General features: G+C 37.4%; 1 protein-coding gene and 1 pseudogene across 1 annotated transcript in view; one reads left to right on the top strand and one right to left on the bottom strand.

The window, feature by feature from the left end:
- The window catches only part of ADIPOR2 (adiponectin receptor 2), an 87,835-nt gene extending 60,975 nt beyond the window's left edge, over positions 1-26,860 (bottom strand). The window contains exon 1 of the mRNA XM_037847056.1: positions 26,686-26,860. The gene's annotated coding sequence lies outside the window, so the exon portion shown is untranslated. The remainder of the gene's footprint in view (positions 1-26,685) is intronic.
- On the top strand, positions 20,999-21,837 carry LOC119542935 (annotated as a pseudogene).
- Positions 26,861-27,765: the final 905 nt, after the last annotated feature.

Raw genomic sequence — 27,765 nt, 5'->3', positions numbered from 1 at the left:
ATCCTTTTTGCTTTTTCTAAAACAATTACTGTAAGAAGCTCAATACAGAAAGCTTCAAAGAATTGAAATTTGGGCACGTCAAGTCAAGAGCAGAACTAAGAGAGCTCTGAGACAAAAGGCAATATTCCAGTGGCTGAGAAAATTCACTAAACAACACAACTTCCCAAGAAAAGGGGGGTGTCCGCTCACAGCCACCATCCTGGTGGACAGGAAACACTCCTGCCCATCGCCAGCCCCATAGCCCAGAGCTGCCCCAGACAACCCAGTGTGACGGAAGTGCTTCAAATAACAGGCACACACCACAAAACTGGGCGTGGACATTAGCCTTCCCTGCAACCTCAGCTGAAGGTCCCAGAGCTGGGAAGGTGGAGCAGTGTGAATTAACAAAGCCCCATTCAGCCATCATTTGAGCAGACTGGGAGCCTCCCTACACAGCCCAGCAGCCCAGAACTGCCCTGGGGGGACGGCACTCACCTGTGACATAGCACAGTCATCCCTCAACAGAGGACCCGGGGTGCACAGCCTGGAAGAGGGGCCCACTTGCAAGTCTCAGGAGCCATACGCCAATACCAAAGACTTGTGGGTCAGTGGCAGAGACAAACTGTGGCAGGACTGAACTGAAGGATTAGACTATTGCAGCAGCTTTAAAACTCTAGGATCATCAGGGAGATTTGATTGTTAGGGCCACCCCCCCTCCCCGACTGCCCAGAAACACGCCCCACATACAGGGCAGGCAACACCAACTACACACGCAAGCTTGGTACACCAATTGGGCCCCACAAGACTCACTCCCCCACTCACCAAAAAGGCTAAGCAGGGGAGATCTGGCTTGTGGAGAACAGGTGGCTCGTGGACGCCACCTGCTGGTTACTTAGAGAAAGTGTACTCCACGAAGCTGTAGATCTGATAAATTAGAGATAAGGACTTCAACTGGTCTACAAACCCTAAAAGAACCCTATCAAGTTCAGCAAATGCCACGAGGCCAAAAACAACAGAAAATTATAAAGCATATGAAAAAACCAGACGATATGGATAACCCAAGCCCAAGCACCCAAATCAAAAGACCAGAAGAGACACACCACCTAGAGCAACTACTCAAAGAACTAAAGATGAACAATGAGACCCTAGTACGGGATATGAAGGAAATCAAGAAGACCCTAGAAGAGCATAAAGAAGACATTGCAAGACTAAATAAAAAAATGGATGATCTTATGGAAATTAAAGAAACTGTTGACCAAATTAAAAAGATTCTGGACACTCATAGTACAAGACTAGAGGAAGTTGAACAACGAATCAGTGACCTGGAAGATGACAGAATGGAAAATGAAAGAATAAAAGAAAGAATGGGGAAAAAAATTGAAAAACTCGAAATGGACCTCAGGGATATGATAGATAATATGAAACGTCCGAATATAAGACTCATTGGTGTCCCAGAAGGGGAAGAAAAGGGTAAAGGTCTAGGAAGAGTATTCAAAGAAATTGTTGGGGAAAACTTCCCAAATCTTCTAAACAACATAAATACACAAATCATAAATGCTCAGCGAACTCCAAATAGAATAAATCCAAAAAAACCCACTCCGAGACATATACTGATCACACTGTCAAACATAGAAGAGAAGGAGCAAGTTCTGAAAGCAGCAAGAGAAAAGCAATTCACCACATACAAAGGAAACAGCATAAGACTAAGTAGTGACTACTCAGCAGCCACCATGGAGGCAAGAAGGCAGTGGCACGATATATTTAAAATTCTGAGTGAGAGGAATTTCCAGCCAAGAATACTTTATCCAGCAAAGCTCTCCTTCAAATTTGAGGGAGAGCTTAAATTTTTCACAGACAAACAAATGCTGAGGGAATTTGCTAACAAGAGACCTGCCCTACTGGAGATACTAAAGGGAGCCCTACAGACAGAGAAACAAAGACAGGACAGAGAGACCTGGAGAAAGGTTTAGTACTAAAGAGATTCGGTATGGGTACAATAAAGGATATTAATAGAGAGAGGGAAAAATATGGCAAACATAATCCAAAGGATAAGATGGCCGATTCAAGAAATGCCTTCACGGTTTTAACGTTGAATGTAAATGGATTAAACTCCCCAATTAAAAGATATAGATTCGCAGAATGGATCAAAAAAAATGAACCATCAATATGTTGCATACAAGAGACTCATCTTAGACACAGGGACACAAAGAAACTGAAAGTGAAAGGATGGAAAAAAATATTTCATGCAAGCTACAGCCAAAAGAAAGCAGGTGTAGCAATATTAATCTCAGATAAAATAGACTTCAAATGCAGGGATGTTTTGAGAGACAAAGAAGGCCACTACATACTAATAAAAGGGGCAATTCAGCAAGAAGAAATAACAATCGTAAATGTCTATGCACCCAATCAAGGTGCCACAAAATACATGAGAGAAACATTGGCAAAACTAAAGGAAGCAATTGATGTTTCCACAATAATTGTGGGAGACTTCAACACATCACTCTCTCCTATAGATAGATCAACCAGACAGAAGACCAATAAGGAAATTGAAAACCTAAACAATCTGATAAATGAATTAGATTTAACAGACATCTACAGGACATTACATCCCAAATCACCAGGATACACATACTTTTCTAGTGCTCACGGAACTTTCTCCAGAATAGATCATATGCTGGGACATAAAACAAGCCTCAATAAATTTAAAAAGATTGAAATTATTCAAAGCACATTCTCTGACCACAATGGAATACAATTAGAAGTCAATAACCATCAGAGACTTAGAAAATTCACAAATACCTGGAGGTTAAACAACACACTCCTAAACAATCAGTGGGTTAAAGAAGAAATAGCAAGAGAAATTGCTAAATATATAGAGACGAATGAAAATGAGAACACAACATACCAAAACCTATGGGATGCAGCAAAAGCAGTGCTAAGGGGGAAATTTATAGCACTAAACGCATATATTAAAAAGGAAGAAAGAGCCAAAATCAAAGAACTAATGGATCAACTGAAGAAGCTAGAAAATGAACAGCAAACCAATCCTAAACCAAGTACAAGAAAAGAAATAACAAGGATTAAAGCAGAAATAAATGACATAGAGAACAAAAAAACAATAGAAAGGATAAATATCACCAAAAGTTGGTTCTTTGAGAAGATCAACAAGATTGACAAGCCCCTAGCTAGACTGACAAAATCAAAAAGAGAGAAGACCCATATAAACAAAATAATGAATGAAAAAGGTAACATAACTGCAGATCCTGAAGAAATTAAAAAATTATAAGAGGATATTATGAACAACTGTATGGCAACAAACTGGATAATGTAGAAGAAATGGACAATTTCCTGGAAACATATGAACAACCTAGACTGACCAGAGAAGAAATAGAAGACCTCAACCAACCCATCACAAGCAAAGAGATCCAATCAGTCATCAAAAATCTTCCCACAAATAAATGCCCAGGGCCAGATGGCTTCACAGGGGAATTCTACCAAACTTTCCAGAAAGAACTGACACCAATCTTACTCAAACTCTTTCAAAACATTGAAAAAAATGGAACACTACCTAACTCATTTTATGAAGCTAACATCAATCTAATACCAAAACCAGGCAAAGATGCTACAAAAAAGGAAAACTACCGGCCAATCTCCCTAATGAATATAGATGCAAAAATCCTCAACAAAATACTTGCAAATCGAATCCAAAGACACATTAAAAAAATCATACACCATGACCAAGTGGGGTTCATTCCAGGCATGCAAGGATGGTTCAACATAAGAAAAACAATCAATGTATTACAACACATTAAAAACTCGAAAGGGAAAAATCAATTGATCATCTCAATAGATGCTGAAAAAGCATTTGACAAAATCCAACATCCCTTTTTGATAAAAACACTTCAAAAGGTAGGAATTGAAGGAAACTTCCTCAACATGATAAAGAGCATATATGAAAAACCCACAGCCAGCATAGTACTCAATGGTGAGAGACTGAAAGCCTTCCCTCTAAGATCAGGAACAAGACAAGGATGCCCGCTGTCACCACTGTTATTCAACATTGTGCTGGAAGTGCTAGCCAGGGCAATCCGGCAAGACAAAGAAATAAAAGGCATCCAAATTGGAAAAGAAGAAGTAAAACTGTCATTGTTTGCAGATGATATGATCTTATATCTAGAAAACCCTGAGAAATCGACGATACACCTACTAGAGCTAATAAACAAATTTAGCAAAGTAGCGGGATACAAGATTAATGCACATAAGTCAGTAATGTTTCTATATGCTAGAAATGAACAAACTGAAGAGACACTCAAGAAAAAGATACCATTTTCAATAGCAACTAAAAAAATCAAGTACCTAGGAATAAACTTAACCAAAGATGTAAAAGACCTATACAAAGAAAACTACATAACTCTACTAAAAGAAATAGAAGGGGACCTTAAAAGATGGAAAAATATTCCATGTTCATGGATAGGAAGGCTAAATGTCATTAAGATGTCAATTCTACCCAAACTCATCTACAGATTCAATGCAATCCCAATCAAAATTCCAACAACCTACTTTGCAGACTTGGAAAAGCTAGTTATCAAATTTATTTGGAAAGGGAAGATGCCTCGAATTGCTAAAGACACTCTAAAAAAGAAAAACAAAGTGGGAGGACTTACACTCCCTGACTTTGAAGCTTATTATAAAGCCACAGTTGCCAAAACAGCATGGTACTGGCACAAAGATAGACATATAGATCAATGGAATCGAATTGAGAATTCAGAGATAGACCCTCAGATCTATGGCCGACTGATCTTTGATAAGGCCCCCAAAGTCACTGAACTGAGCCATAATGGTCTTTTCAACAAATGGGGCTGGGAGAGTTGGATATCCATATCCAAAAGAATGAAAGAGGACCCCTACCTCACCCCCTACACAAAAATTAACTCAAAATGGACCAAAGATCTCAATATAAAAGAAAGTACCATAAAACTCCTAGAAGATAATGTAGGAAAACATCTTCAAGACCTTGTATTAGGAGGCCACTTCCTAGACTTTACACCCAAAGCACAAGCAACAAAAGAGAAAATAGATAAATGGGAACTCCTCAAGCTTAGAAGTTTCTGCACCTCAAAGGAATTTCTCAAAAAGGTAAAGAGGCAGCCAACTCAATGGGAAAAAATTTTTGGAAACCATGTATCTGACAACAGACTGATATCTTGCATATACAAAGAAATCCTACAACTCAATGACAATAGTACAGACAGCCCAATTATAAAATGGGCAAAAGATATGAAAAGACAGTTCTCTGAAGAGGAAATACAAATGGCCAAGAAACACATGAAAAAATGTTCAGCTTCACTAGCTATTAGAGAGATGCAAATTAAGACCACAATGAGATACCATCTAACACCGGTTAGAATGGCTGCCATTAAACAAACAGGAAACTACAAATGCTGGAGGGGATGTGGAGAAATTGGAACTCTTATTCATTGTTGGTGGGACTGTATAATGGTTCAGCCACTCTGGAAGTCAGTCTGGCAGTTCCTTAGAAAACTAGATATAGAGCTACCATTCGATCCAGCGATTGCACTTCTCGGTATATACCCGGAAGATCGGAAAGCAGTGACACGAACAGATATCTGCACGCCAATGTTCATAGCAGCATTATTCACAATTGCCAAGAGATGGAAACAACCCAAATGTCCTTCAACAGATGAGTGGATAAATAAAATGTGGTATATACACACGATGGAATACTACGCGGCAGTAAGAAGGAACGATCTGGTGAAACATATGACAACATGGATGAACCTTGAAGACATAATGCTGAGCGAAATAAGCCAGGCACAAAAAGAGAAATATTATATGCTACCACTAATTTGAACTTTGAAAAATGTAAAAACAAATGGTTTATAATGTAGAATGTAGGGGAACTAGCAGTAGAGAGCAATTAAGGAAGGGGGAACAATAATCCAAGAAGAACAGATAAGCTATTTAACGTTCTGGGGATGCCCAGAAATGACTATGGTCTGTTAATTTCTGATGGATGTAGTAGGAACAAGTTCACTGAAATGTTGCTATATTATGTAACTTTCTTGGGGTAAAGTAGGAACATGTTGGAAGTTAAGCAGTTATCTTAGGTTAGTTGTCTTTTTCTTACTCCCTTGTTATGGTCTCTTTGAAATGTTCTTTTATTGTATGTTTGTTTTCTTTTTAACTTTTTTTTTCATACAGTTGATTTAAAAAAGAAGGGAAAGTTAAAAAAAAAAAAAAAGAAAAGAAAAAAGACAAACAAGGAAAAAAAAAAAAAAAAGATGTAGTGCCCCCTTGAGGAGCCTGTGGAGAATGCAGGGGTATTTGCCTACCCCACCTTCATGGTTGCTAACATGACCACAGACATAGGGGACTGGTGGTTTGATGGGTTGAGCCCTCTACCATAAGTTTTACCCTTGGGAAGACGGTTGCTGCAAAGGAGAGGCTAGGCCTCCCTGTATTTGTGCCTAAGAGTCTCCTCCTGAATGCCTCTTTGTTGCTCAGATGTGGCCCTCTCTCTCTGGCTAAGCCAACTTGAAAGGTGAAATCACTGTCCTCCCCCCTACGTGGGATCAGACACCCAGGGAAGTGAATCTCCCTGGCAACGTGGAATATGACTCCCGGGGAGGAATGTAGACCCGGCATCGTGGGATGGAGAACATCTTCTTGACCAAAAGGGGGATGTGAAAGGAAATGAAATAAGCTTCAGTGGCAGAGAGATTCCAAAACGAGCCGAGAGATCACTCTGGTGGGCACTCTTACGCACACTTTAGACAACCTTTTTTAAGTTCTAAAGAATTGGGGTAGCTGGTGGTGGATACCTGAAACTATTAAACTACAACCCAGAACCCATGAATCTCGAAGACAGTTGTATAAAAATGTAGCTTATGAGGGGTGACAGTGGGATTGGGAATGCCATAAGGACCAAACTCCACTTTGTCTAGTTTATGGATGGATGTGTAGAAAAGTAGGGGAAGCAAACAAACAGACAAAGGTACCCAGTGTTCTTTTTTACTTCAATTGCTGTTTTTCACTCTAATTATTATTCTTGTTATTTTTGTGTGTGTGCTAATGAAGGTGTCAGGGATTGATTTAGGTGATGAATGTACAACTATGTAATGGTACTGTAAACAATCGAAAGTACAATTTGTTTTGTATGACTGCTTGGTATGTGAATATATCTCAATAAAATGATGATTAAAAAAAAAAAAAAAAAAAAGGAAAAGGCCCTTGTATAGTACACAGCTAAAAAAAAAAAAAAAAAAAAAAATAATAAAAGTTACATTTAAAATCTCCCATAGCTATCAATATTAAAAATGTTATCTATTGTATTCAAATTAAAAATGTAAAAATAAAAAATTGCATTTTGATTTTAAGAAAGTATTGTGTAAATATGACTGAATATTTGTTAGCACTGAGTTTATCCTAATTATAATCTACGTTTTCTTATCTTTGATTGGAATTCCCTATGAAGATTCATTTTTTAATAAAGCAATTGTTTTTTTTTTACCATAAAAAAAAAAAAAAAAAAAAAAACAAAACACATAATCAATGGCTCCCAAAACTGCCAATCAACAGTTAAAGAATCTTTTAAGAAATACAAATTTCTGGATCTTACCCTCAGAAATTCTGATCCATTTAGGCCTTTGTTTTGATTTTTCTTTTGGGGAAAGGATGAGGAAAAGGCAGGAATCTGCTTTTAAAACTGTCTGGGTGATTCTGATGATTGGACAGGTTTGTAAATCACTGTACTAAATTTTACTCAAAATAAAGTAGATAATCCAAGATAAATTTCTAAGACAACTTTTCTAATTAGTTGAAATGTACTTATGAAGGTGAAGACACATAAGTCAATCTGTCAAATTACATAACGGTGTAAAAACAAACATCTATTATATACACTGATCAGGATCAAAAAGGAAACTGTAAGTTACTGATAGATATATTTACTGTATTGCTATTTACCTTTTCATGTAAATAAAATATATATTAAGGAGGTAAATTTAAAATAATAAGAAACTACTTAGGAATGCCTAACTCTCATCTACACATTACACATACTTTTTTTTCCTTTTTTTTACCTAAAATTTCTACTGAAGCTATGGGCAGCTAAAGAAACAAGACTAATCTTTGCTGACTGGCTTACTAGCCCTTGGTGTAGCAAAAGCAAAACAAGCCATTCCTCTGCTCCAGGCAGAGCTGGTCCATCTGACAGATTGCTTTAAAAATCTCAACCTCTCCCTTCACTGGAGAGGATTAAACTACAAAACTAGAGTTTGAAAATATCATAGCTAATGATGACTTCCACCTGAATTGGTAGCTGTAGCTACAGTTCTTCATGACAAACAACTTTCCCACCCCAAGTCAAGTCCACATGCACTAAAATGAGAAGTGCTTTCTAGCTGAAGGCTGACACATTTCAGGTTGATACATGATCCGCCAAAATAAAGTATTAACCTGGTGTAAACTGAGCAGTAATGTGCAGAATGCCCTTACCAAAAAAAAAGAAAAAAAGGCATATACAACTTTTATATGCAAAGGTTGTATGGGAACATTCAGCACTTCCTACTCAAATTACCCATGTTTTGTTTTGTTTTTTTTTTTCAACAATAAACTAAATGAAACTGAATGTTTCTTAATAGTCTCCTACCAAGAAAACATGTTATGATACCTAATAGTACCTGGTAAATTAGAGGTGCTCAATCAATACTTGTTGAATGAATGAATGAATACTGGAAAAGAGAAAGAGTCAGTAAAACCTCATGTTTTTAAGAAGGAACTTTTCAGCTCCGTTGGGTAGGATTATGAGATCTTCTGGAACACGTATAGGAGAAAAGATCATCAAACCAGAGTTAGGATGTTAAATCAACCATGTCTAGGTCAATTTATATACCATTCATAGCCTCAACAGGTTCTCAGGTTTTTAATAATCTTACATTATTTTGGGCTCTACTGAGATAGGCTATGATTCAAAAGGAACTTCAAGGTTATTTGCCTACTCTCTGTCTTAAAGGAATCTGCATAAAGAAAATACAATTTTAGGGCTTTTTAAATTAAGGAATTTCTGTATTTTTATGACTATTTACAGCTTACAAAGCGGCAACACAATTTTTTTAATTCAATTTTATTGACATATATTCACATACCATACATACCATGCAGTCATACAAAGTGTACAATCAGTTGTTCACAGTACCATTATATAGTTGTGCATTCATCACCAAAATTAATTTTTGAACATTTTCATTACCACACACACAAAAATAATAAGAATAAAAACTGAAGTGAAAAAGAACAATTAAAAGTAAAAAAGAACACTGGGTGCCTTTTTTTTTTTTTTTTTGCCCCCATTTTTCTACTCATCCATCCATACACTGGACAAAGGGGAGTGTGGTCCATATGTCTCTCCCAATTACACTGTCACCCCTCATAAGCTACATTTTTTTACAATCTTCTTCAAGATTCAAGGGTTCTGGGTTGTAGTTTGATAGTTTCAGGTATTTACTGCTAGCTATCCCAATTCATTAGAACCTAAAAAGGGTTATCTATATTGTGCATAAAGAGTGCCCACCAGAGTGACCTCTCGGCTCCTTTTGGAATCTCTCTGCCACTGAAGCTTATTTCATTTCCTTTCACATCCCCCTTTTGGTCAAGAAGATGTTCTCCATCCCATGATGCCGGGTCTAGATTCCTCCCCCAGGGAGTCATATTCCACATGCAACGCAATTTTGATGCTAAATACTGGGAGGTAGGCCAGGTTAAGGGCACAATGCTCCACAAAACTGCCCTCACTGCAGCTATAAAATTCAAGGAGGTTCCTAGGACCATTCTCACTTCTCACCAACTGGCTACAAATCAGGGGATTCTCATTACCTCCTCAGATTCAATAATTTGCTAGAAATGACTCACAGAATTAAAGAAAGGGCTATATTCATTATTACAGCTTTTTTACAGTTTTATCATCACAAAAAGGATACAAATAACGAGCAAAAGAGGAGGCGACTAAGGCGAGGTCTACGAGGGCATCAAATGCCAAGCTTTCATGTCCTCACCCTACGAAGTCAGGACAGATCACCCTCCCGGCACATCAATGTGTATTACCTACCATTTAAGCTCATCCATACTTTGTGTCCAGAGTTTTTATTAGGGTTTCATTATGTAGGCATGATTGAAGGAATCAATCTCCAGTCCCCCCCACCATCACCACCACCAGAGATCCAGCTGATATTATGAGACTCAAAGCTGGAACCTTCTAATCACATGTTGGGTCTTTCTGGTGTGGCCAGCCCTATCCTAAGACTAACACATCTGTTGGCATAAAGTGTCTGGTTTGGAGGTGGGGGTGGGGAGGTCAGGAAATTTCACTCAGGAGGAAATTTCAAGTGTTTAGAGTTTACCTTCCCAGGAGGTTGGGAAAAAGCTACCCAAACTCTGTATTATACTATAATAACAGCATGCTTACACCCCTCATCTTGTAATCTTTCAAAAAATTCTTAGGTGGTTGAGACTTGACTTGACCAAGGTCATAAACATTTAAGGGACATTTTTGGTGTAAGGAAAAGCATTCTGTACCTGATATCAAAGTGAGTGAGGCCAAACATAGGTTTCTTTCATTACAATAAGCTCTAGTGACCTTGGTCTGTCACTTAACTTTCCTAGACTAACTCTTTCATCTTAAAATAGGAAAAATATTAACTACCATACTATAGTGCTAAGATTGTGTAAGGTATATAAAATCTCTTAATCTTCAGAATGCATTCAAATAATAGCTGTATCCAAGCCAAGTACAGAACTAGAACTTAAACCTGGGACTTATTTGTGGATATAACTGTTTTTCTGTTTCCTTTTCCACGGGAAAATTTCTCAGAGGAGTCTATGGTCTCTGTTGCCAACTGCACCTCACATTCTCATTCTACCACCTCATACCTCTCTACAATCTAGCTTCCATTCCCACTGAGGCCATGCCTGACAAGGTCATCTATAAACTCCTTATTGCCAAATCTAGAGGACACCTGTCAATGATACTCAAATATTTATCTTTGGACCTAACCTTCATTAAACTTCAGAGCACTGCTATAACCCATGTATAACTGGCACCTCAAACTTAAAACTGAATTCATTATGATCCCATCAGACCTGCTCTCCCCTCAAAGTCTTACCCATTTTAGTAAATTGAACTACTATCCATCCTCTAATTGCTCAAGTGCTAGGATTTCTCTCATTGGTTACACGTAACCAATAAGTTCTGTTGATTCAGTCTTCAAAATACAGCCCAAATCCACCCACACTCTCTACTATTACTCTCTAGCCCAAGCCATCATCTCACATTTGTACTAATACAATTGCCTCCTAACATCTCCTTGCTTCTACTACCCACCCACATCCCTCACGCAGCAATCACAGTAATCTTACAGCCCTCCAATGGCTTTCTTTTGTACCTAGGAAAAAATATCCAAACCCCTTATTGTGGCTTAAAGCCTTAAATGATTTAGCTCCTAATTATCTCTGACCTCATTTTGTACTGCTCTCCCCCTTGCCCCACTACATTCCAGCCACTTCAACTTCCTGCCTGCTCCTCAAAAACTCCAAAAGTTCAAATGGCTTTGTGTCACCTGGTTCCTCATGCCTAGAATGCTCTTCCCCGATGGCTGGCACTTTCCAAACATGCAGATCTCAACTTGAAGGTCACCTGCCCCTTCCCTAACCATGCAATCTAAAGCACCCCTAAGTTATTCCTTATCACAGTATTTTTTAATTTCTTTCACGGCATGTTTCTGACTTTTTAAAAAACTTTTTCCTCAAAATGTTCCATTTTTACCACTTTCAAGGATTCAATTCAGTGGCGTTAATTACATTCACAATGTTGTGCTGCCATCACCTCCATCCACTGTCAATACTTTTTTTATGACTCCAAACAGCAACTATACCTATTAAGCAATAAATCCCCATTCCCTATCCTCCCAGCCCCTGGTAAACTCTAATCTACTTTCTGTCTCTCTGAATTTGCATCATCTAGGTATGGAATCGTAAAAGTGGAATCATACAGTATCTGTCATCCTTTTATGTCTTCACTCAACATAGTGTTTTCAAGATTCATCCATGCTGTAGCATGCTGTAGTTCATTCCTTTTTACAGCCAAATAATATTCCAGTGTGTGTATACACCATATTTTGTTTATCTGTTCATTTGCTGAAGACGTGGGTTGCTTCCACCTTTTGGTTACTGTGACTAATACTGCTATGAACACTAGTGTACAAATATCTGAGTCCCTATTTTCAAATCTTTGAGTTCCTGATTATTTTTATTTTTTGCTAACTATTGATCTTTTTCTAACTAGACCAAAAGCTCCCAAGAAGAGATAGATTATCTTCTTTACTCCTATATTCCTAGCACCTAGAACAGTGACTGATACACAGTAGGTGTGTTCACTAAATATTTGTCAAATAAATGAATGACAATTACTACACACTTCACCAGTAAGCTAAGGGATAGAAATTTCCCTGACCTCCCCTCCCCAGACTTATGACATTAACTTATTTACTCCTCTCAATTATGTTTCTATTATATACAGCTTATCAGAAACTACTGCCTCTTTCTCTTTACATGCCTGTCTTCTCCTCCTAAACTGTGTAAATACTTAGCATCAGGAAGCCTTTACAATCCATTTTTGCATCCACAACACCAAGCATGGCTCAAGATGCAAAGTAGGAGCTAAAAAACCTTTGCTGGAAAAAAAAAAACAAACACAACCTTTGCTGGAGGATGAGGAAGATGAACAGACGATAAGAGCAGCTAATATGCACTGAGAGCTTACTACATGCAAGGAACATTGCCTGTGGATTATCCTTTAATCTTTAAACAATCCTAGGAGGTAAGTACTGTTATTTTCCCCCCATTTTGCAGATGGGAAAACACCCAGAGAGGTTATAAGTAACTTGCCTGAGGTTCATATAGCTAATAAGTGGCAGATTCAGGATTAAACCTCATCTGACACCTAAATTGATGCTTTTATCCACAACCCACAACCCTTATATGTTAATGAGCCATAAACTGTTCTCAAAGAATTACATGATATTAAATGCCAAAACTAAGGGCTTCAACTCAGATAGTATATGGTACCTTACAAGAAACAGTAAAGAAATGGAGAAACACATTGATACTTGCTATATCCTGGAAACAATAAAAATATTAAAATTTAATTTTTCCCAAATACTCAGAACATTTCTGCAGTAGAAAACAGAAAATAAGGCACTTTACTGATACCTGGAAAAAAAAAAAAATAACTGATAAAATGGGAAAAGTTCCCAATGTATGTTGTTCTACTTGTGAGAATGAGGTTAAGTTTAGCTTTCACACAGGACAGGTCTGCCTTGCAGGGTGGGGCAGTTAAGGAATTGGCAGAAGGTTAAAAAGACAAACTGTAATCCATAATCAGTCCCCCTGCTTATCTGCCCACTATCCACAGTCAGTTCCCCTGCTTATCCGCCCACTATCTACTATCCTTGCAAGGTGGAGACTCAGAATAGAAGTTCCCAAAATAGCCTCATAACCTGTTACCAAACTAGCCCAGACTGGCTCTAAAGAGGCCTGGGCACAACCATTATAGTCAGGGGTGGAGATTTGTTCCAACGGTTCCTAATGTTGCAAATTTGCCGGGGAAAGGTATTTCAAATGTTTCCAATTTCGGCGGGCTGCATCTTTCAAATTTGCGCGGGCTACTTACGCTTGTCAAATAGAATGTAACCTCTACAGTATCCAGCCAATGGAGAAACAGGGGACAGACTTGCGGTTAGGGGTAGAGAATAAATACTGCTGAGTCTACTGTTCTGGGCGCCAACTCCCACATTTTGGTTGGGCACTCGTTCTTGCAAGACCGTAAATAAGTTCTTTTCTTCTCCACAATCCGGTGAGCGTTTATTCCTTTTTAGGAATAGTACTTGTTTCTCACATACTGATATTGCTCTTTTAAAAAAAAAGGCACAGTTGATAACAGAAGAGTCAACAATTAGATTTTTAAGACAGGTATTCTCAAGTCTCCATGCTCACAAAAGCTTAACTGCTACAAGTGTGGAAAAACATTTTAAATCAAACAGCAGCTTAACTTTATTTTGAAGATATAAAGACATAGGCAACCCATGGCATTTTTTATACTATTTTTTTCTCTAGCATTAAATAGGCCAAATCTTTAAATAAAGTCGTATGGATTCTGCTCTACCATTTTGCCCCACCCACTGGCCAACTTTCCTGAGAGGAAACCAGGCAAATCTTACTTGTTATATAGAGTTGAGGAAATAACAAGTGAAAGGCTACCACGTTGCTGCTCTCTTGTTGTACCACTGGACAATACCCACTGAAAATCTTTCCATATGATTTCCAAAGTGATAAAAAGATGCCAAGTGTTATTTCCTGAGCTGCTACGATAGACCTTTTCACTAGATAACGGTCCAAAAGCCTTCAACAATGTTTATCAAAATTCATAATAACTATACATCTAAAAAAGGGGTGAATTTTATTGAGTGTAACTATACCTCAAAAAATCTGACCTTTAAAAATTGACAAATACCATAAAACTTAAAGAAAAACAAATCCTTCAGCAGAAATGAAAAACATCTGGATTTGTTTCCATTGTCACCTCCCCCCAAAGTAAAAGTCAAGTTCTAAGACTCTTAAGAAACAAGAGGGGCGGGGGTGAGGGGGACACTAGGCTTTTCTCTGAGTTTTTTAAGTTTTAAGATTCCTAGTTTAAAAGTATGATGTGGCCATCCCAAGAAGCATAACAAACTTGTTTTTCAAGAAATTGAAACAATATAACTGCATTTAGCTCAAAATAACAGCCACTCTATACCATCATAGTCAATCAAGTGTCATCATGAAAGATGGGCTGTATATAAATGGCAATATAAAATTCTGAAGCAGAAAAAAAAGCCTAAATTTTACCATTCAACATCAGAAACCACATCAAATCAAATGCCCCAAACTTAAACCACCTGAGTTATAAATCAATTCTCTGAAAAGTGGGTATACCAGTAAAATGGTCCTATTGCAGTAAGTGCAGATTTGTTAAAATTTATCTGCAGTCAGTCCAAGAATTGACTACACTTTTAACTTTCACTATATGAAACTGTCAAGTCTCAGTTTCAATCAAGATGGTGTAATAAAATTAAACTCACTATTGTGGAATGAATTATATACCCTAATTTAGACATGTACTTAATCCGCATTCTTGTGGAGTATGAATCCGATGTAAACAGGACCTCTTGAAGATGCTGTTCTAAGTTAAGGTGTGGCCCAAATGAAGGCGAGTCTTAATCCTTATGTGTGAAGGCCTTATAAAGAGAAGAAACCAAAAGCCAGAAGTCAGAGAAGGCCACACAACAAGGAGCTGGAAATCAGTGGAAACCAGAAGAGCTAGCAGAAACCAGAAGACTCGATGGAAGAAGAGGATATTGCCATGTGATGGGAGGCAGAGATACAAGCCAAGGAAGCCCAGGGATTGCCAGTGGCCAGCACCAGAACACTACTAACTCCAGCAGAAAGCAAGCCTTGCCAGTATCTTGATTTCAGACTTCTTTAGCCTCAAAACCATAAGCCAATAAATTCCCATTGTTTAAGCCAATCCACTGTGTGGTATTTGTCACAGCAGCCTGGCAAACTAAGACATTCATCATTTAATAAATATTTATTACATACTCTGTGCTAAGCACTGTTCTAGGGACAGAAGCTCCAGGGATGAGCTAAAGAAAACAAACAAAATACATTCTATTTACTAAAAAAGTGTTTCCTTTATAATACAAACATATAAATCTTATAATAAAAGTCCACAAAGTTAAATCATTTAGCCCCCAGGGTCTTCAGAGACTCAGAGGAATTTTAACCAAACCCAAACATTATATTCTAAGCAATAAAACCTAAGCAGGGACTATCACTAAAGGTAAGGGTATATATTTTAAAGGATACAAAGACAATACTTTTCCTAATCTAAGCACCTTAGAAAATAAAAAAGTGACTCCAAAAACTGTAGAGGTCTTTCAACAGTCCAAAAATTCCAGCGAGAACAACTCCAAGACTAATATGCCTCTCTCTTTCCGCTCAAATACTTACCAACTTTGGACAACTGAAAATCCCGTCTTAACCATTCCTACCACAGTAGGATAGGCAGAAAATCAACAAGTTGACTCATGTCATCTTAAAACTAACTTTATTTTTCACTTTCCAATAGCAGAGCTTGTTTGAGTATCTGCAGCCAAAGTCCGAATGATAATATCAACCTCTGTTGCCTACTTAAGATTTACAGACAGAAAGAACTTGTTGAATTTGGTCAGGGATCAACTTTCTCCACATATCCTCTTTTAAGAAAAAGACTCTGGCATTGTCCCAATTAGCCAGCAAAGAATCAAATATACTGTTCATTAATACTACCAGGTTGAATAGTTTGTGATAAAAACACATATGCAAGTGATCATAATATGACCAGCACTAAGAGAAAAATTACTGAGGCTTTAAAGAAAATTAATCTTTAGAAAACAAAGACTTGATATATACTGATAATTTAACTCAGCTCCACTATACACCTGAGCAAACCAGAAGCATCTTCTGTATGCATCAACCCCATCACACATCTAGAATACTGAAAGCATTAAGAAAAATTTTTAAAGCAGGGTATTTTTCTAAACTTGAAATTTCATACTCTTCTGCAACATAGTTTTAGTAAATATCATAACATCAATTTTTTTATTCGCAAGCCTTTTAGTCACAAACTAGATATGTAACATTACAAAGACTCAAAGTTTAAATCCAAGGGTACTAGCATCTCCTACATAATGACTAAGAGCAATAATATTAATTCTCTGCCATGCCAAATTGAAACAGCTCCAGTCTCCTGTCACATTAATAACTATAAATATACTTAAGGTTTCTCCTCAGTTTTCATAAATCTAAAGGTTGATGCAAAGGGTAATAAGCAATCTAACCTTCAATTTCATCCTGTTTATAATAGACAAATGCCTATATGTATCATCAGAATTACACTGCTCTCAGATCACCACCCCTGACACAATGTAGGCTCTCTAAAGCTAAATGCACGCAGTCAAGTCTCCAAAGCCTGGAGAACAATTTTCCTTACTTTTGTACATTTTTTGGCAACAACCAACAGAAAACTCTGGGTGAGGACACAATCTTCTGGGCAGGCTAACAGAAATACTGTCAAGAGCGTGGTTTGGATGAGAAAATCTTCAGGACCTTGGGATAGCTAAATACTTCTTAAGACACAAAAAGCACTACTCATCAGAGAAAAAAGTAATAAACTGGCTTTTCATCTGATTTTAAAACTCTGCTCTTCAAAAGACTTGAAATTAAAGGCAAGTCTATTATAAATAGGATGGAAGAATATATTCAAAATACAAATAACTGACAAAGTACTTGTATACTAAATACATAAAGAACTTTTTAACACAATAAGAAAAACAATTTAACTTAAAAAATAAATGTAAGAATTGGACAGATACTTCATCCCCCTAAAGAGGTGTACAAATAGCCAATAAGTACATGAAAAAAATGCACATTGTTAAGTGATTTACAGCAATTTCATTAAACATTTTAGAAAGTTCAGACTCCAATTTACTTACATAATTCTCCTGAAATCAAAATTAAAAGCATCAAACTTCAGAACACACATAAATGATGACAGAAACTGGATAATGACTAAATACATGTAAGTCTCATCTACTTTTAGAACAAAATGTCCATCGACCATCTGCTTATCTAGTTTCCAAAGCCTGTGGCTATACTATTATCCAGAATGCAGAAAACCAGCGATCTGTTTCCTCATCAACGTATATCCTCAACAATGATCTCACAACCCATTAATGGGCTACTACATGCAGTTTGAAAAACCTGCCAAAAAAGGTTCTAAAATATATGCACAAGAATTCTTAACCAGAAATGTTCAATGTAGCACTGCTTTTAATACAGGAAAAGTTGGAAAAAATCTAAATACCTATCAATCTGGGAATAAATTAAAGTTTGCTATATTCATATAACAGAATACTATACAGCAGATAAAAGTGATGACAATAGTTATGAGATTGAATCATATGAAATTACCCTTTTTATATGTTAAAGATGGTAAAATGTGAGCAATTCCAAATGCATCTAAAAAACATGTTTCATGAAAGGTAAGCTGCAGAAGATCACTTACATAAACTTTGAAAATATGCAAATACTATGAATTGTTTATGAAAATAAACCTATGTATAAACAAGCACTAAGAACCAAATTCAGGATAATGGTTACTTCTGAGAAGAAAGTGAAATGTAATCCAGGAAGGTGCTTCAACATACGTGAAATTTTTTTCCTTAAAAAAAAATCGAGAAATGTTATATGAACTGATACAGCTGGATGGTGGATATATGAATGTTAACTATACTGGTCTCTGTTATTTTTCAGTATGTTTGAAATATTTTAAGGGGAAAAAAAAAATCTGTGTTAGCCAAATAAAGCACACATCTGCAGCCCAAATTCAAACTAACTCCCACATAGAATTTTTTTCACTGGCTTGAACATTAATGTCTAGCCCTTACCTTTTTTAAACTATTGCCCCTAAGTTTTTTTTTTTTTTAAAGCAATGCTAAATTTAAATAATTCCTTAAATGTTCTTGTCAAGATTTACCCCTGAAAAAGTGGTCTTCTTCCTTCTTCCAGTTTAGTGCTATGTATTTTACCATATTCTGTTGTTTTACCTTTGCTGCAAAGAAAACTCAAACCCAAATTTCATTCTTATCATTGAACTTCATCACCACTTGGGAAGAGAATATATGCTTCTCCCTTTTCCTCATTTCTCCTTTTTTTATATATATATTTTATTATACATCTGAATTTTTTATTTTAAGCACTCAGAAATTCTTTCTGGAATGAAATAGGATATAAATTTCAAAATTAAAAGTAACCCTCCTGTTTCCATTCTGCTAAATGGTTTTCATGATGTACCCCCACCACTGCCACCACTTCCTACCTAACCAAACGAATGGGTATATAGACACAACCATGCATACACATTCACTAAACTAAAATTTCAAGACATATTATTAAAGTGAATATGCTTCCAATGAAAAAGAATTAGCTAATATTCTTAACAAAAACTGCATCCAAAAAAAAAGCCTAGATGGCCAAAATTTTAGATACTCATTAATTTTGCTCCTTAAGACAATATGCTTTGTGTGCTTTACTTCCAGTGAAGGTATGCTGTAGAAAATACAAAAGTCCATTAAGAATGTATAATGTGTAACACTGTAAGTCAGCTATAAAGAAAATTCTTATTTTCCTATGATATTCCATTAAAAACTTGAACTGTCCTTTATATATCTGAATATGGTTAAAAGGGGAAATTTTAAGTTGGTATATATGTTACTAGAATAAAAATTTAAAACAAAACAAAACAAAACCAAAAAAAAAACACAACCATAGGACCGTACAATACAGTGAACCCTGATGTAAACTATGGACTATAGTTAACAGCATAATTATAATACTGTTTCATCAATTGTAACAAAGATACCACACAAATGCCAAGTGTTAATAATAGAGAAAACTGTGCAGAACACTGCAGTCTCTGCGTGATTATATTGTAAACCTATAACCTCTCTAATAAAAACTTAAAAAAAAAACACTTTATCCTTTCCCATAAATTTTTCCCATGCCTGAAGATAAAATAACAGCTCCCTGAATTTAGCTTCCCTTTTCCTTGTCTGGACACTTAAAATATTTAATAAAGCCAAGCTAAAATATCACTTAACCAACCTCATTCCTTTCTAACATATGGTACACTCTAATCCAGAAAATTCAAAACCACAGGTTACATGACACAAATCTCTTATTAAATCAATTCCCTAACTTCCAATTTCTGAATGCCAAATATACTTATAACATGTTAGGTTAGTTATTCCTAACAAATGCCTACAATAATCAGTTCTTATCTCATTTTAGAAATAAAGTATGAGATAGAAAACATATACCAAGATGACAATTTTTATTCTGCAGTTTTTCAAGTTTATATTTCACAAAGACCTTGAAAAGGTTATTTTTAAGAAAGTTAAAGCATTTCACTCAGGAGTAAGCCCAAAAGAACATGATCCAATTTATATTTTAAAAAGACCATTTATGCACCAGGATTATAATTAAATATGAAGAAAGCTCTAAGTTCCCTACCCTCAAGAAATATATAGTCTACTGGGCAGTTACAAGATTCTTTTCAACAGGGGTGGCAAGTTCATATATTTTCAAGGACCAGGTATTTTGCCAGGAACCTAAATAGTGGAGTAGCTCAGTCTGAGGGAAGTAAGAGGAGGGAGAACCACAGAACGTATACCCCATCTAAAGTAATTAAAAAATCAATTTTAAAATAATGCCATCAAAACAAAATACATCTGCCAATGCAATAGAACATATTGCAAGAAATGTTTACCCACCCATCAGATTTTTTTTTTAAAGTTGGCAATGGCATGGCTCAACCTTCCCCCACATTTCTGGTGATAGTAGACGATGCTGAACTTTCTAGACAGCAATCTGGCAATATATATCAAAATAAAAACACATATTCCCTTCAACCCAGTAACTCAACTATTGGAAAGCTACCTTAAAGAAAGAATTAGCATGCAAAAATTGTACATGCAATGCATACCTATACAACATAAAAAAAAAAAAAAATCAAACAATTTAAATATCTGGTAATAGGTACATTTTTAAATTATGCCACATCCGTTCAGTAAAATATTCAAGACCTATTAAAAAGAACAGAATAGATGTAGATGTACTGACATGAGAAACTATGCAGTTATTAATTTTAAAAAGCACACTGAGAGCCAAGATGACTTTGCCTGCTGAGCATCCCATGTGCTGTTTCCAGGCACACGTGGAAACACGATTCCAAGCTGAGACCAACTGGCAGGTGTCAGTGGTGTGGGTTTTCTGAGAATCACTACTTGTGGAGCCAGTCTGCAGCCACATGTCCAGCAGAAATAACAAGATGGCCAGCAACCTGCTGCAGTTACAGAACCTAATGAAGAGGGACCTGCTGGCCTACAGAGGAGTTTCTACAACACTATAATCACACAAGTACAGTGTCGAGTTTTCCAAACTACAACCAGATAAACTGATTAAAGAAGTGGAAGAGCTGGTGATGTTTATGGCACAGATTGGTCAATGCTACCCAGAACATCTAAATAACTTTCCTCAAGAGCTGAAAGATCTGCTCTCCTACAATTACTCTTAGATTCAGATCTCTGGATGACATTTTCCAAAGCTTTGGTCTTCTGTAAAAATAAGAATCTCGTTAATCCTTCAAGTCTGTTAGAGGTCTTCTTTGAATTTCTGTGCTGACATGATAAGCTTCTGCAGAAGGCTTTATACACTCATACACTGACTGATATCAAGAATGTAAAAGCAAAACACAAGAACAATAAAGTTAACGTAATAATATTGCAGAATTTCATGTACACCATGTTAAGAGACAGTAAGAGAGACAATGCAACTACAGCCAAGACAGCTTTGGCTATGAGGAACTCTACATAAGAAACATTTAGAATGATGCAGAACTGCAACATTATCACAACGGCATAGTTCTCCAAGATCACCAAGATATTAGTTGCTGCTTTGACAATCTTCCTAGAGAAAGATGAAAAGGAAAAACAGGATGGCAACTAAGAATCCAACAACAAAGCATCAAAAGCAAGAGACCTGACAGTGCAGTATACTACAGGGAAGAAAAGCTCCAAACACAAGAAAAAGTTGGAAAAGGCTGTAAAGTGCTAAAGAAACAAAAGAAGAAAACCGAGAAGTGTTTAACTTTTCAGCTATTCACTTGACTCGTGATCCCTAAGGTTTTGCACAAAAATACCAAAGCAGTTAGAGAGCTCTAAGGAGTTTAAGTGAAGATAATATTCCAGAACCTTATCTCCAGGTTAGTGGGGACTCATGAGATTTCTCTCTTGTTAAATTCTATCCCTTTGCACAAAGGTTTCTGCAGTCTCACAAAAGAGAAGTAACAAAGATCCTTTCTTCTCTTTGCTGCAAAGCATCTCATCACCTGGTACCCCTGGAAAAGTCAACTCACTATTCATGAATGTGGCCAATAATTTTTGTTGCTGACAAGAACTCTGGGTAAGTTGTGACAGTAGCAATCAATGCTATTAAGCAGATAACAGCTCCATATCCTCTAAGCATGAATAAAGAACTTCTCCAAGACCTGGTGCAGTATAAAACACACAAAGATGAGACTGTGATGATGTCCGCTAGAACTATGATTCACCTCTTCTGAACACTGAATCTTCAGCTGTTGCACAAGAAATTCTGGGGTAAGATTACAGTGGCTTCTAAAGAAGCAAGAGTGCAAGAATATGGAAAATTAGATGCTAAAGAGTACAGACATTCTAGAAGATGAGAAAGAAGAGAACGCTGAAAGTACAGTCTCAGTGATGAGGAGGATGCTGATGGAGAATGGGTTGCTATGCACCACTCTTCTGATGAAGAGCAGCAAGAAATTTCCAAAAGGCTCCATGGAGGAAAAGAAAGCCAAAGTTGCAGCACTAGTCAAGTATGGAGGACTTCCAGGAAATCCCCATGACCAAATTGAGGCATAAGTTCAGTGCTAACCCCTGGGAAAGTACAAAAAAAAGGAAATAAATTGAAACAGGCAGCGATGAGGAGTACAGGGGCAAGTCACCTTCTCTTCAGGACATCAAACTCCTTCATAAAAAGTCTACACCTGATAAGAAGACAAGATGAGCAACTACAATGACTGAAAAGACATAACAAAAATAATTTGTAAGGAAGAAAACCAAAATGAATTTATTTTCCAGTTCCACAAATAGAGAAGAAAACCCAGAATAATTTTATGACAATGCAGTACAGACTGTCCAATCAAAAAGTAAGTATTCCTTCAGAAAAAAAGCAGCTGATACTATGCAATGTACTTTTGAAAATAAGAAAAAAGAGTAACGTAACTTCTAAGCAAGTTTCCATTCCACAAGAATGCTAAATTTATTTTAACATCCCCCATAAACAAAAAGCACACTGCTGAATAATGATTGGATCGATCCCATTTGTTTTAAAAACTCTGCAATATTCTGATCCTGTAATGACAGATACATGACACGATGCATTTGTGAAAACCAACAGAACTGTACACCACCAAGAGTGAACCCTAATGTAAATTCCAGCCTTTAATTAATACATCAGTATTTGGCTCATCAATTATAACAAATGCATCACACTAATGCAAGATGTAAATAATAAGGGAAACTATAAGGGGCCAGAATGAGGGGAGGGCATACGGAAACTTGGTGCTATCTGCTCGATGTTCTGTAAACCTAAAACTGCTCTAAAACATAAAGCTTATTAATTAAAAATAAAAATTTAAAAAAAAACTTCTGCACATACAGATAAACTTGCAAGTATTTGTATATGCAGAGAAAGAGCTGAAAAGCTCTATATCAAATTGTTAACAGCAGTTCTCTACAAAGAGTGAAACTGGAAAGAAAGGAATAAGAGGAGGAATTTTTACATTATACAGCTCTGGACTGTCTAAACCTTCCAATTTAAGCAGCACTTGTGAATAAAGGCTGTTTAGCACACTGTTAAGAGCTTGGGTTCTGAAACCACACTGCATGGATCCAAATCCCTATGCCACCACTTACTAGCTGGTAAACGTGGGCAGTTACTTAATTACTCCATGCCTTAGTTTCCTCATCTGCAAAATAACATTGGTAATAGTTAACTACCAACAGAGTTGCTGAGATGTTTAAATGACTTAATATACATGAAGTATTGGAAAACTGCCTAGTACATAGTAAGAGCTCAATAAATAGTGACCACTATCATCATCATCATCAAGCATCTATCATTCCCAATTTTTAAAAAATCTTCACTGGTAGTACAAATCAGAAAAATCTGATTCATCAATGAGCCTTGTCAAGTGAGATCTTCAGTGAAGAAAAATACCAACGCATTCAAAAGCAAAATGAAAATAATCTTTTTATAAAAAGCACATTACAATAAAGGTTTCACTCACTAAGTTCATTCGTCAGAAACTTAGATCCTTCACAGCGCTCCTATGCCAGCCAAGTCCCAAAACCCAAAAGCAACAGCCTCTTCAAGAACATCAACTAGATGTGTCCCCTTTGCTCATAAAGTTAACACCCCTTTTCAACATGAACAGGTTAGGGTGGTCACTGCCTAGACATCCCTGAAGATCAGAAAAGTGATTGAACTAGAGGAAGGGGTAGCAACAGACAACATGGAATCTAACAAAGGATTATGAATACTGAACATTTATATAATTTTCTTTTTCTTAGTTGCTCCGGGATTAGAATAGTTAGAAGGAAAGAACTGAAATGTTCTTTAAAATGTGTTCTATAATTGCTTGTTAAATACTAATATGAAAGCTATATCTTTTTGTATATATGTTGTATTTCACTGAAACTATGGTACTATAACTCATAATAACTTTGGAAATTTCCTATATATCTACCTGTTAAGTCATGAAAGATATTACCTTTTTGTATGTAAGCTATATTTAATAATATGGAAACAACCGAAACTGTGGAAATGTAACCTATAATATTCTTTGAAATTTGCTCTCTAACTACTTGTGAAATTGCACTTGGAAAGTTGTCACTTTTATGTATATATGTTATATTCTACAATTTAAAAAATGAAGGAAAAAAAGCATATTACAAACCAACACTTAATATGAACCCATTTATATAAAAATAATAACCAACAGAGTCTATAAGAATAATCACAAAAATAAACCCCTATGAGTGGTGAGATTCTGGATAGTTTTTATTTTCATCCCTTATACTTTACTGTCTCAGTCTAATGTTCTACATTGAATATGCATCATTTTTAATAAAACAAAGGAAGAGTTGGTGAACTTTTTCTATTAAAGGCCACATAGTAAATATTTTAAGCTTTGCAGTCCATAAGTCTCTGTCACAACTACTTAACTGTGGCATTGTATCACAGAAGCAATTATAGATAATACCTAAAAGAATGCATATGGCTATGTTCCAATAAAAACTTTATTTACAAAAACAGGCAGCTGGCAGAACTTGGCCCACATAGTTTTGCCAACCCCTCAAATAAAGAATAAAACAAAATTATTTTCATTTCGGAAAACAAAATGAGATTTATGCCCAAGGGAGTGTGCATCAGCTAAAGTGATAGATGGAAAAAGTCCATTCCATTTAGAAGTTTGTATGATGAGCCTAGGGATAGAAAAACACAAACCCTCTTCTAGGCCCTGGAAATCCTAGTCTCTTCCCTAGAGCCCCAGTGAGAAGAGGAAATCTGCTTTTAAGTAGCTCGAAGTCCAGATAGGGACTTATAATGGCAAGTAGGCAATTATAAATGGAGGTTAAAAGTAACATGCCTTTCACATTTAATTAAAAAATGTGTCAAATTTTACAACATGCCACCCAGCAGCTGCCACTATATGTGAAAATCTCAACTACTGACAAAATGATTTAGTTATAGATCACAATCAGTCCTCTGACAACAAATTTGTTAGAAAGGCTGGAAACATTTATGAATTGCCTTCCAATTACTAGGAGTCAGAGGGTGGTGAAAGGAGAGATAAAGGTAGCCTTTGGTAAGTGGACCCTTCAAACTTCAGAACTGACAGACTGAACAAGGTTTATGATTTCCCCTCAAAAAATAAAAGTTATTTTAACATTTCCTCGGAAAGAGTTTTGTGATCAAATAATTTTAAATAGCGTAACAGATTTCTTGGGGTTTTAAGGGGTTTCCTTGGAGGCCAGGGTACTGTTTTTGGAAGCGGTATAATGGAGATAACAACATAAGGCTGAGAAATCCAGAGTCAAAATATTAAAAGACCATTCTACTAAAAACATGCCAACAACCTGGAACGAAGTCATCGCACCCCACAAAATTTCCAGCTGAACATCTGACTCTTTTGCTAAAATTCATATTAGACGATCTCATGAAGTTGTCAAAGTACAAAGGAATTTTAATTAAGGTCAAAGGCTGGGAGGAGGAAAAAAGTATCTATGAGTATCCAATTCAAACTCTCCAGGAGCCCTAAAAATTTATTTATAACACTGTCACCAGCAGTTTTAAAACAAGCGAACACTGACGGACTGAAAACCAAACACGACTTGGGCAAACCGGGTACGAGGTACTATCCCAAGTAGATTGCCTGACGCGCCACCGAAGACAAGGTGAGAGAACCTTCCTACCCTGCTCACTGTAAAGTGGTGCTGAGCAGAACGCATCAGAAACCTGCTGCCAAAGAAATTCCTAGAAGTGATAAAAGAAATGGAAATGAAAAAAAGGAGGGCATATGCCCTCCGTGGGCAGTCAGGCAGGGCAACTGCACCTGGAAATGAGGAGAACAGAGGGTGCGGGGGATTCCTGCCCCTTTGAGGGAAGGAGCGAGGCTAGCAGTGGGCGCCGGGCTCCGCTGACAGCGGGAAAAGGAGAGTGGATCCAGGCCGCTCACAGCCAGCCGCCCCGGCCGCTGCACGCTGTGCGGGGCAGGGTTAAGTGGACCAACTTGCAGGCGGAGACCGGAACGCACAGGGGACACTCTCCCCCTCAGTCCTCGCCTCCCCCCTCGACCCCGGGCTCTCCTCTTCGTCCGGGAAACGGCGCTCGCACTCCAGCAACCCTCACCTGGAACTCGTCGCCCCTCGCCACACGTCGCGGACTCTTCCGGAACCACGGCGGAGGGGAGGGGAAGGAGGGGGAGCGAAGGAGGGAGGGGGCCCAGCCCGGTGTAGCCGCCGCCACTGCCGCCGCCGCGATGCTGCTTCTGAGATCGTGCTCTCGCCGCCGCGACCAACGCCGCCGCGCTCTCCGCGCCCCCACGACCGCACGTCCTCGTGACGTTATCGCACGAGACGATTCGAGCCAATAAGAGCACACTCCGTGCGCAGCCGCGCTGTCCTGGACCGGAAGCTACTCCTCTGACCGCTCGAGGTCCTGGGTGCATCTTGGGAGTTGTAGTTCGGCCAGGAACTCAACGAAAGCAGTACTGGGCGTCGAGGAAAGAAAAGCAAGATCCGTCTGCGAGCTCTTAAACTAATCACCTTAATTTTTTTCCTCCCACCAAAAAGGGTGGCAGTTTAGAGCAGAAGGACGGGGCGGGTTGACGCTCCGGCGTGCGAACGCTTGTCCCAGGCACTATGGATATGGGTTACATACCTTGAGAAAAAGCCAGAATTTAGAGATTTGGGCTGGAATGTGTTTCTGCCAATGGCCAATATAATGCTAAGCGTCGTCTGTGAAGGCTTCGGAAATAAATCCGAAAGCATTAGCCAACTCTTACCCAAAACATTAGAGTTTGTATTATCTTACTTCGTATTAAGAGGAATGTCCTACTTCTTCTAAAAAGAAGTGAGCCCCCTCTGAAAATATATCATTCAAAACTTTTAAAATGTTTGTATGTAATGGCAGATGAGAACAAATTAAGCATTTACCCAGAACGAGTGACTTTCTACAAGTGCACTTTAAATTGAGCTCTTAATTCTTAGAAACCAAGAACAAGAACAGGTTTGGTTACAAGCTTATTCTATAGTATAGTAAAGGAAGTATAGGAGTTGCTCTGTGTAGAAAAATGTTTTCTTCACATCGAGTTCTAGGAGGAATATATCACACTCTTAAAGAGTAAACACCTTAACTATCGAAGTCTCTTATTGATTAAAGGAAATCCATAAGCTATGGAAAAAGCATAAATCCATGGAAAACATTGCT

The sequence above is a fragment of the Choloepus didactylus genome, chromosome 8 (assembly GCF_015220235.1).
Source record: "Choloepus didactylus isolate mChoDid1 chromosome 8, mChoDid1.pri, whole genome shotgun sequence".
NCBI classification, from domain to species: Eukaryota; Metazoa; Chordata; class Mammalia; order Pilosa; family Megalonychidae; genus Choloepus; species Choloepus didactylus.
The sequence above is the reverse complement of the archived record's forward strand: the minus strand, read 5'-3'. Positions and strand labels throughout refer to the sequence as shown.